Source organism: Salmo trutta, chromosome 9 (assembly GCF_901001165.1).
Source record: "Salmo trutta chromosome 9, fSalTru1.1, whole genome shotgun sequence".
Classification (NCBI taxonomy): Eukaryota; Metazoa; Chordata; class Actinopteri; order Salmoniformes; family Salmonidae; genus Salmo; species Salmo trutta.
In genome coordinates, this window is record NC_042965.1 from 38529597 (window position 1) to 38541006 (window position 11410).

The window sequence follows — 11410 nt, forward strand, 5'->3', positions numbered from 1 at the left end:
ACATACATAGGCATCATTAAGACCTTCAGGAAATAATGTCTGGAGGGTGAAAATCCCAAAACATTGTCTATTATTAATATCACCTCCCCTGTCTGATATCTTAACTTTCTCTATGCCACAAAATCTAAAGGTAGAAATGTCATGCTTTATTTAGGTCCTTAAAATGTACTGCCACTGGATAATCCCTGTCGTTTCTCCTGATTGACCTTGTGTCTCTCCACAGACCTTCAGAAGCTTCTGGATTCGGTCAACCAGAGTGTCACCAAAGACTTCAATGGTCTAGAGGACAATCAGAACCATGGCAACAACACTTTGACTGACAGTTACAGGCACCATCCCCTGGGCAGTGGTCATACAAACTTGGAACCACATAACAGTCCCCTTTCTGTCCTTTATGCTTCTATCTACTCTTCCTATGAGGAGAGAGCAGAGGAGCTGGCCCAGGATTAATAAAGGACAGCCTATGAGGAGAGAGCAGAGGAGCTGACCCAGGATTAATAAAGGACAGCTTATGAGGAGAGAGCAGAGGAGCTGGCCCAGGATTAATAAAGGACAGCCTATGAGGAGAGAGCAGAGGAGCTGACCCAGGATTAATAAAGGACAGCTTATGAGGAGAGAGCAGAGGAGCTGGCCCAGGATTAATAAAGGACAGCCTATGAGGAGAGAGCAGAGGAGCTGGCCCAGGATTAATAAAGGACAGCCTATGAGGAGAGAGCAGAGAAGCTGACCCAGGATTAATAAAGGACAGCCTATGAGGAGAGAGCAGAGGAGCTGGCCCAGGATTAATGAAGGACAGACTATGAGGAGAGAGCAGCGGAGCTGGCCCAGGATTAATAAAGGACAGCCTATGAGGAGAGAGCAGCGGAGCTGGCCCAGGATTAATAAAGGACAGTCTACGAGGAGAGAGCAGAGGAGCTGGCCCAGGATTAATAAAGGACAGCCTATGAGGAGAGAGCAGTGGAGCTGGCCCAGGATTAATAAAGGACAGCCTATGAGGAGAGAGCAGTGGAGCTGGCCCAGGATTAATAAAGGACAGCCTATGAGGAGAAAGTAGCGGAGCTGGCCCAGGATTAATAAAGGACAGTCTATGAGGAGAGAGCAGAGGAGCTGGCCCAGGATTAGTAAAGGACAGCCTATGAGGAGAGAGCAGCGGACCTGGCCCAGGATTAATAAAGGACTGCCTATGAGGAGAAAGCAGCGGAGCTGGCCCAGGATTAATAAAGGACAGTCTATGAGGAGAGAGCAGAGGAGCTGGCCCAGGATTAATAAAGGACAGCCTATGAGGAGAGAGCAAAGGAGCTGGCCCAGGATTAATAAAGGACAGCCTATGAGGAGAGAGCAGAGGAGCTGGCCCAGGATTAATAAAGGACAGTCTATGAGGAGAGAGCAGAGGAGCTGGCCCAGGATTAATAAAGGACAGCCTATGAGGAGAGAGCAGAGAAGCTGGCCCAGGATTAATAAAGGACAGCCTATGAGGAGAGAGCAGCGGACCTCGCCCAGGATTAATAAAGGACAGTCTACGAGGAGAGAGCAGCGGACCTCGCCCAGGATTAATAAAGGACAGTCTATGAGGAGAGAGCAGAGAAGCTGGCCCAGGATTAATAAAGGACAGCCTATGAGGAGAGAGCAGAGGAGCTGGCCCAGGATTAATAAAGGACAGCCTATGAGAAGAGAGCAGCGGAGCTGGCCCAGGATTAATGAAGGACAGACTATGAGGAGAGAGCAGCGGAGCTGGCCCAGGATTAATAAAGGACAGACTATGAGGAGAGAGCAGCGGAGCTGGCCCAGGATTAATAAAGGACAGCCTATGAGGAGAGAGCAGCGGACCTCGCCCAGGATTAATAAAGGACAGTCTACGAGGAGAGAGCAGCGGACCTCGCCCAGGATTAATAAAGGACAGTCTATGAGGAGAGAGCAGAGAAGCTGGCCCAGGATTAATAAAGGACAGCCTATGAGGAGAGAGCAGAGGAGCTGGCCCAGGATTAATAAAGGACAGCCTATGAGAAGAGAGCAGCGGAGCTGGCCCAGGATTAATGAAGGACAGACTATGAGGAGAGAGCAGCGGAGCTGGCCCAGGATTAATAAAGGACAGACTATGAGGAGAGAGCAGCGGAGCTGGCCCAGGATTAATAAAGGACAGCCTATGAGGAGAGAGCAGCGGAGCTGGCCCAGGATTAATAAAGGACAGTCTATGAGGAGAGAGCAGAGGAGCTGACCCAGGATTAATAAAGGACAGTCTATGAGGAAAGAGCAGAGGAGCTGACCCAGGATTAATAAAGGACAGCCTATGAGAAGAGAGCAGAGGAGCTGGCCCAGGATTAATAAAGGACAGTCTATGAGGAGAGAGCAGAGGAGCTGGCCCATAATTAATGAAGGACAGACTATGAGGAGAGAGCAGCGGAGCTGGCCCAGGATTAATAAAGGACAGTCTATGAGGAGAGAGCAGAGGAGCTGACCCAGGATTAATAAAGGACAGTCTATGAGGAAAGAGCAGAGGAGCTGGCCCAGGATTAATAAAGGACAGTCTATGAGGAAAGAGCAGAGGAGCTGGCCCAGGATTAATAAAGGCCTGTTTCACTTTTTTATTTGTATTGTATTATTATTATATGATATTATTATTATTATTATTTGTTTATTTATCACCACCCCTACGGATATGCCCCTTCCCCTTTCTGACCACTGTCTAGCTCATTACGACCCTGTCCAAAAACAACCCTTATCCCCTTTCTGATAATCTAGCTCTGGTCACAACTCACCTCATTGTCACCTCATTACTGTGAACGCACTACCCTCTGTAGCGCCTTATGGTCAGATGCCGAGCAGTTGCCATACCAGGCAGTGATGCAACCAGTCAGGATGCTCTCGATGGTGCAGCTGTAGAACTTTTTGAGGATCTGGGGACCCATGCCAAATCTTTTCAGCCTCCTGAGGGGGAATAGGCATTGTCGTGCCCTCTTCACAACTGTCTTGGTGTGTTTGGACCATGATCGTTTTTGGTGATGTGGACACCAAGGAGCTTGAAACTCTTGACCCGCTCCACTACAGCCCCATTGATGGGGGCCTGTTCGGCCCTCTTTTTCCTGTAGTCCACGATCAGCTCCTTTGTCTTGCTCACATTGAGGGAGAGGTTGTAGGTGATGGCTTTGTTATGGAAGGTTTGGGAATTGCTTCCTTTTAGGTAGTTGTACAATTTAACGGCTCTTTTCTGGATTTTGATAATTAACGGGTATCGGCCTAATTCTGCTCTGCATGCATTATTTGGTGTTTTACTTTGAACACTGAGGATATTTTTGCAGAATTCTATAACTGATTCAAGTATTTTTTTGACAGATACCCCCTCTCTCTCTGTCCCTCTCTCTCCTCTCCTCTCCCTCTGTCTCCTCTCCCTCTCTTCCCCCCTCTCTCTGCTCTCCTCTCCCTCTCTCTCTCTCTCTCTCTCTCTCTGTGTCGCCTTCTCTCTCCCCCTCTCGCTCCTCTCCTCGCCTCTCCTTCCTTCTCCTCTTCCTCTCTTCCACCTTCTCTCTCACTCTCTCTCCCCTCCCTCCCTCTGCCCTCTCTCTCTTCCACCATCTCTCTGCTCTCCACTCCCTCTGTCTCTCTGCCCCCTCTCCTCTCCCTCTCTCTCTGTGCCCCCTCTCTCCCTCTCTCTCTCCCTCCTTCTCTCTCACCCCTCTCTCTCCTCTGCTCCACTCTCCTCTCCCTCTCTCTCCGTACAGAAAGAGGCTGGACAGTAGCATCCAGAGGTTTCAGTCCCTGCGTCATGTGATCCAATCTCCCCATGTCCCTTGTCATGTGATCAAGTCCATAACCGAGGTAAAAAAAAACTGAAATTCCCTTCAGCAGCAGCAACAACAACGTGAGGGATGATGCCTGTAATACCCATTACATGGATTTGAATGTTGGAATGTGTCTGCTTCCTCATCTGTGTGTATGTGTGTGTCTCTGGCCACCTCTCTGTTTCATGCAAAAAAGTATCATAACATGAACACATGTCCTTCTGATTTACAGTCAGACATGCTACCTTTGCACCAAGAAGTCCTGTGATTTGTTGTTGTGTCTGAGGCCCTTTCATAGAATATACTTCCTTATGCTTCCCCTGGGAAGTTGACCAGAGGTATGCTTCGGGGGGAATGGTTAGGGTAGTGGTGTGTGTGTGTGTGGTAACTATGCACACATACACAAGTATATATAGTTGTGTGTGTACTGTATGTTTCTGAGTGTATTTATACGTGTCATTTGTGCATGTCTGCATACAGTATGTAGATCATTGTTTATACATCCTGCCTGTGAACAGTCTGCCTGCTAGGTGTCCAGGTACCGAGGAGTGGGCCGGGTGCTGGACAAACTGATCCACTTTGCAGACGAGCGGACCCCCAAGGTGCGACCCCAGGTCTTCCTCAAGGTGCTGGGTGGCTTACAGCCCTGGGTGTTTTGCTTACCTGACCTCTGTGTCGCCATCGAGGTACAGCTACATCAATAATAATAACAGACTGATTGATAATAGCTGTCAATTTTTTTTTTTTTGTACAGCTGTATAAGCAACACACAACAGGCTATATGAAAAACATCTTAAGCTTTCCTGGAATGTACAAACCATTCTCTGATGATAATACTTCCTGACTGCAAGGACAGACTGTGTTTTCCTCTATTTTTCATGTTGCTTTAGTAGCCTTTCCACCTCTACTACTGGTTCGAGCAAACCCACTCTCTTCCAAAGCGCAAAACGATTGACCCCGACGTGATTCGAACACGCAACCTTCTGATCTGGAGTCAGACGCGCTACCGTTGCGCCACGAAGTCCACTAAGTACATCTTGCGTCTGAGACGTTTCATAGAATGCACCATCGAACTTTTGTCCAGGAAAGGAAATCAACGACATGCCATAGCCACTGCGCGGTTGGTCGCGTCACCATTCCGTGCGCTTCGCGGGCGTGAGTATGTCATGAGATACTAACCACCTTGTGCCGACCAGCACTTTCACAAGCTAGACAGTTAGAAAGCTACAGTATCTGACCTCGTGGCGCAACGGTAGCGCGTCTGACTCCAGATCAGAAGGTTGCGTGTTCAAATCACGTCGGGGTCATAATTTTGAGCTCGAATGAAAACTGGGTTTCATTGCATTAAAGATGAAATGGCTGCTGAACATATACGGCTTTAGGGGACAACAGAGCCCCCGTTTACACCTAGTGCTAACATTGTATCTGGATATCAACATAGCTGCAGGAAGTAGGGGTGCTGTAGCATCCCCTTCTAAATCTATTATTATGTTTCATGTCTATTGCCCGTTTGGTATATGTTACGAAATACAATTTGTTTTATATGTTACGTGTTGACAAAATGTAAGATATTGTAACGACCCTGGGTTTATAAGCGCGGAAATCGACTCTGCCGGACGAGCATGCTTTTGCGGCACAGTCGATAGCGCGCCGGACTTCGGGCTTGAAGGTCGAGGATTCGAGACCTGCTCCCTGCCTGTTCATTACAATATGTTACAAATTCTCGCTAGGTGGCTAACGTTAGCTAGGCTAGGGGTTAGGGGTTAAGGTCAGAAGTTACTACTACTACTGCAACTCTTGTTATCACCAGACCCCCTACCACCTCCCTTCTACCCCCTACCACCTACCTCCTACCCCCTACCTCCTACCCCCTACCTCCTACCACCTACCCCCGACCCCCTACCACCTACCCCCTACCCCCTACCACCTCCCCCCTACTACCTACCCCCTCCCTCCTACCCCCTACCACCTACCTCCTACCACCTACCACCTACCTCCTACCTCCTACCACCTACCTCCTACCCCCTACCTCCTATCCCCTACACCCTACTACCTACCCCCTCCCTCCTACCCCCTACCCCCTACCACCTACCACCTACCCCCTCCCTCCTACCTCCAACACCTACCCCCTACCTCCTATCCCCTACACCCTACTACCTACCCCCTCCCTCCCCCCTCTACCCCCTACCACCTACCCCCTACTACCTACCCCCTCCCTCCTACCCCCTACCACCTACCTCCTACCACCTACCCCCTACCACTTACCCCCGACCTCCTACCACCTACCACCTACCCCCGACCTCCTACCACCTACACCCTACCCCTACCACCTACCCCCTCCCTACTACCCCCTACCACCTACCTCCTACCCCCTACTACCTACCCCCTACCCCCTACCACCTACCCCCTCCCTCCTACCTCCAACACCTACCCCCTCCCTCCTACCCCCTACCACCTACCCCCTACCCCCTCCCTACTACCCCCTCCCTCCTACCCCCTACCACCTACCTCCTACCTCCTACCACCTACCCCCTACCCCCTACCACCTACCACCTACCACCTACCACCTACCACCTACCACCTACCACCTACCACCTACCTCCTACCACCTACCTCCTACCACCTACCACCTACCCCCTACCACCTACCCCCTACCACCTACCTCCTACCTCCTACCTCCTACCACCTACTTCCTACCACCTACCCCCTACCCCCTACCACCTACCCTCTTCCCCCTACCCTCCTACCGCCTACCCCCCTTTTAGAGTGTGGAGGAATGTGAAAATCATGAATGTGAATTATGTGATAATGAAATAACTGTTATGAGGTCAAGGTTATTTCAATAGCATGATTATGTGTTTTTATCCCCTTGTTCAGACCATATGCCAAAATTGCCAAATATTGCTGAAGGCATGGAATAAAATAACTTGTTATCACCATTCCTGCTGTGTGCTTTTCCCCCAATGTTTTGACTCAGCAGAGAACCTTCTAGCTTCCTTATCCTTTGTGATTAGCTGTTCTGTGTTTTCTCCTTGGATGGGGGGAGGGGGAGTAAACTGCCCCTGGGTAGGGTCAAAGGCCTTGTAGACACCCAGAGGGGGAAAGTTCTGTGGGAGAGAGGGAGGGAGAGAGGGGGATGTGAGTGGAAAATGGAGAGGGGCAGAGAGCTGAGGGCGATGGGGGTGGGGAGTGGGAAAGGGGCATCCATCACACATTGCAGGAATTTTTTTAACCGATATGTCTTAACCTCGGAGAAGGAGGGAGGTATGGAGACAGAAAACGGGGAGGGGGGGAGACATGAGGAGAGACAAGAACTCTTTCATCCTAAACTCTCATTCAGGTTCAGTTCTGAGCACTCGGTCTAGACCACACTGTTAAGATCAGGCATTTTTCCTTGATCACGTGATCTGGTCAAGGAGAAAGTCAGTAGAGTTGATATTGTTCGCTGGTTTTTAGCAACACTTGTGGGGGTTTAGAATCCCTTTTCCTTCATTCAAATGACCTAGTGGCCTCATGGGTGGACTGTTTGAAAAAAAATAATCATGATTTCATAATTAATAAACGTAAAAAAGAAAATAAACAGAAAATCTGGTGTTTTCTATGTCAAATAGTTTTGTTATATTTAAGTCTTCTGTGATGTATATAAAGTGTAATATTGGGATGCAAACGGAAAATGCAATACATTTCAACTCTATATCTGACATGGTACAGGTGTCTTCTTTTAAAGCCCATAACCATGTGTGTGAGGTGGATACTTTTGTTTTAAAGTTGATTTGTTTAAGAATACCAAGAAACACTCTGTGTGACCCTGATTTGGAATATTCCGGATTGCACAATTCTGTGTCCTTGTGCTTTTTTAGCCAACTGTATTAATCTCACAACAACAAAGCCAGCCGCCGAAAATTCAATATTTACTCTTCAATTATGGAAAGGCCTCTCTATTGCTGATTAGTTGAGAAAGTGAACTTGGCAGACCAGGAGAGAGAGAGGCATGTTTGTTGTGTGAAAGTTTGTGAAGTCAAAAGGCTGGCCTGTGATGTGAAATATGAAGGTGAAAAACACAGCTCTCAACCAAATATCTGTTCTGTGAAGTTTGCAGTTATTAAAGGCCCAATGCAGCTGTTTTTATCTCAATACCAAATCATTTCTGGGTAACAATTAAGTACCCTATGGTCATAGTGTTCCATTAAAACGATCAATAAAGAATCCAAAATAGCTTTTGAGCAACAACAAAAAAAATAATTCAAAGAAGAATTTTGCAAGTACCGTCTGGGAATGATCTGAGTGAGGGGCCTAATGGGAGGGATATGTAAGATGAAAACTAGCTGCTATTGGCAGAGGGGTTTGTAACTGTCTTTGTTATTGGTCTATTTAACTTGATGTCACCAGGCAAGCCAAATCTCCACCCATGCAAGCCCTGCTGATTACAAGGCTCTGTGTGAAGTGTTTTTTTCAACCAGCAACTATCAGGAAATAGCACTGATCATATTAATTTTTCTCGCACTTTTACAAAATAGGAAAAAAACTGAATTGTGACTGCATTGGACCTTTAAAGCTACAGTCCTTCATTGAGACAATAACAAAGCAGTGTCCTCAAAAGTTGAGGGATGAGGCTGGAGGAATGTTATCACTCTCAAATTCATAGACAGAGCTATGGATGCAAGGACTGACCATCCATGATATCAAAATGATAGTTTTAACCATGTTTTGAGGTGATAGAGAGTTTGTTTAAATTTACATTGTTTACAAATTGGAGTAAAACAAGCTTATATTCTGGGTTCCGATGGGGTACGACAGTTGAGTGTATGTGTGACCATAGCAACAACAACATGGGGAACATTTACATGTTTTATTTAAAAAAATAAAAAACAGGCCCCGTCCCGCAGGAGGCCATCATTGTAAATAAGAATTTGTTGTTAACTGAGTTGCCTAGTTAAATAAAGGTTAAATCAAATAAATAATAAAATACATTTCATAGTGTCATGGTTCATGTGGCAGCTATACCATGTCCAGTTACTGTAGTTTTCCTGGAAGTTCAATCGGTCCAACTGATAAAAGGTTTGTAATCCTGTTGACAGAGTTCAGGGCACTGTGGACTCAGGTATTATACTTTTATTCAATTTAACTAAGGACAAGTCAGTTAAGAACAAATTCTTATTTACAATGACATCCTTCCCAGGGAACAGTGGGTTAACTGCCTTGTTCAGGGCCAGAACGACAGATTTATACCTTGTCAGCTCAGGGATTCAATCCAGCAACCTTTTGGTTACTGGCCCAACTGTCTAACCACTAGGCTACCTGCCGCCCTCCATTTTGCATAATTGTTTTAAACAAATCTAACCTTTTCCTTACATTTTTCCAAAAATTTGTAGTGAAGGAACACTGTTTTAGAAGAATGATAGTGAAATGATTGTTCAACCAAGTCCCAAACCAAATGTCACTTTATCCAAGTTCAAAGTGGCATGTGGCTCAGTAGTTCGCTTGCCAGCCAGGCACCCTTGACCTAAAGGCTATCTTCACAACTAGGAGACTGAAGTAATCATGTTAAAGTCAAGGACACATGTTCCAAATTCCCAGAGAGCGGCAGGGAAACACCACCTGCTGGACACTGGTTATGACAGTATGGTTATGCACTCTCAGTGTTTTTCATTTATGGTTCAAACAATAATTAACTACATTGTTTTAGTTCTTAGCTTGTGCAACGTATGTTATAAAGCAATGTTCGGCTTCTATCCATCCCTAGTTTTTAATCTGTAGAATCTGACCCAATTTAGCTCCTTCCAGTAAGAGTTGTTTGTGTCCTGTGACCTTCCAAGTCATAGATTAAACAGATCATTAGTCCAAAGAGAACACATATTGATCCTTGACTTATTGACCTTTGTTCCACAAGCTCAAAATACTGTAGGACTGTTTAATATTGCATCAGTCCATTGACGGTGAGATATAGGACAAACTGTACAAACAGAGGCTCTGACATTAATTATACTAGTCTCTACAGGAAGTCTCAAATCAGTGGGTGGTTTGCACGAAAATCAAATAAGATTTCACATTTCTTTGGAGGCTTAATCATGTGTGCGTGCGTGTGTATGTGTGTGCGTGTGTATGTGTGTGCGTGTGTGCGTGTGTATGTGCGTGCGTGTGTATGTGCGTGCGCGTGTCCTGTGATCACATTGACTGTCTGTGTTCTTCCCCACAAGCACAAACAGGCACTTTTAACCAAGCCACAGGGGGTTGTCTGTTTAAAGAAAACATTTGTGAGAGAGAAAAGTGAAAAAATAAACAGTGACAGGCTGTTCGTCCCCCCTCCTTCCTCCCTTCCTCTTTCATTTGCTTAGTTACTTTACTGTTTAACCAGTCAAACATATCGTAGCCTGGAGGAAAGGTCATTTTCCTAGATAGAGACAGGGATCCAGAATTTGAATCCTGGTCCTGGTGCATTATGTGATATGCTAGTGCTTCTGGATATGACAGTTGGTATATGGGGGTTGAAGTAACTGAAAGATAAATAATGGTTTCATTCAAACATATCTAGGCAGTATTTAGGTATGTGATTCCTATACTCTTAGAAAAAAAGTTCCAAAAGGGTTCGTTGGCTGTCCCCATAAGAGAACTCTTTTTGGTTCCAGGTAGAACTCTTTTGGGTTCCATGTAGAACCCTTTGTGTAAAGGGTACATGGAACTCAAAAGGGTTCTACCTGGAACCAAAATGGTTCTACCTGGAATCAAAAAGTGTTCTCCAAAGGGTTGTCCTATGGGGACAGCTGAAAAACCCTTTTTGGTTCTAGATAGCACCTTTTTTTCTAAGAGTGTAGCCTGAAGGATATACTAACTTGATGCAGTTTTGTGTTTTTGTTATGTGGTTTTAGCCTACATGTGGGTTTCTTCAGAAGAGTTATAGTCATACTGTGGGGGAGGGTTTGGTTTGAGGGGAGATTTTGTATCTTTCCAACAGACAGGCAGGCTGCTTTTCGTTGTAACAGAGCCGACTTGCCACATGGACAGGAAGTGAAACCATGGCGATGGAGAGGTGTGTAATTGGTGACGTGCATTCGCTCGCAGTTCGCTGGTCACAGCTTGTAGATCGCAGTATGAGGCTTGAGGAGGTTGCTATGACCCAGTAAAAATAATGAAATTGAATGAATCCTTCTCTCTCGTTCTATCTTTCTCCATTTTTTCTCTTTCTCTCTCCCTCAGTTTTCCTGTCATCTATTTCCCCCTGTAACGCACAGCGTTCAGATTGCCTGCAATGACAACAAGCTCAGTCCGATGATGCTGTGACACACCGCCCCAGACCATGACGGACCCTCCACCTCCAAATCGATCCCGCTCCAGAGTACAGGCCTCGGTGTAACGCTCATTCCTTCGACGATAAACGCAAATCTGACCATCACCCCTGGTGAGACAAAACCGCGACTGGTCAGTGAAGAGCACTTTTTTCCAGTCCTGTCTGGTCCAGCGACGGTGGGTTTGTGCCCATAGGCGACGTTGTTGCCGGTGATGTCTGGTGAGGACCTGCATTACAACAGAATTCCGAATGGTACAAAGAGCAACACCCAAATGCTTGGTGGGTTACAGTATGGGTTGGCAATCCCTTTCAACAGTATATTTTCACCCTCATCTCCTATAAACTACAG

At 46.5% G+C, this 11410-nt stretch overlaps 2 non-coding genes across 2 annotated transcripts; one reads left to right on the top strand and one right to left on the bottom strand.

The window, feature by feature from the left end:
- Positions 1-4728: 4728 nt before the first annotated feature.
- trnaw-cca (transfer RNA tryptophan (anticodon CCA)) lies at positions 4729-4800 on the bottom strand. Its single transcript has one exon. It is a non-coding gene; the product is annotated as a tRNA-Trp (tRNA).
- Positions 4801-5011: 211 nt separating this feature from the next.
- Positions 5012-5083, top strand: trnaw-cca (transfer RNA tryptophan (anticodon CCA)). Its single transcript has one exon. It is a non-coding gene; the product is annotated as a tRNA-Trp (tRNA).
- Positions 5084-11410: the final 6327 nt, after the last annotated feature.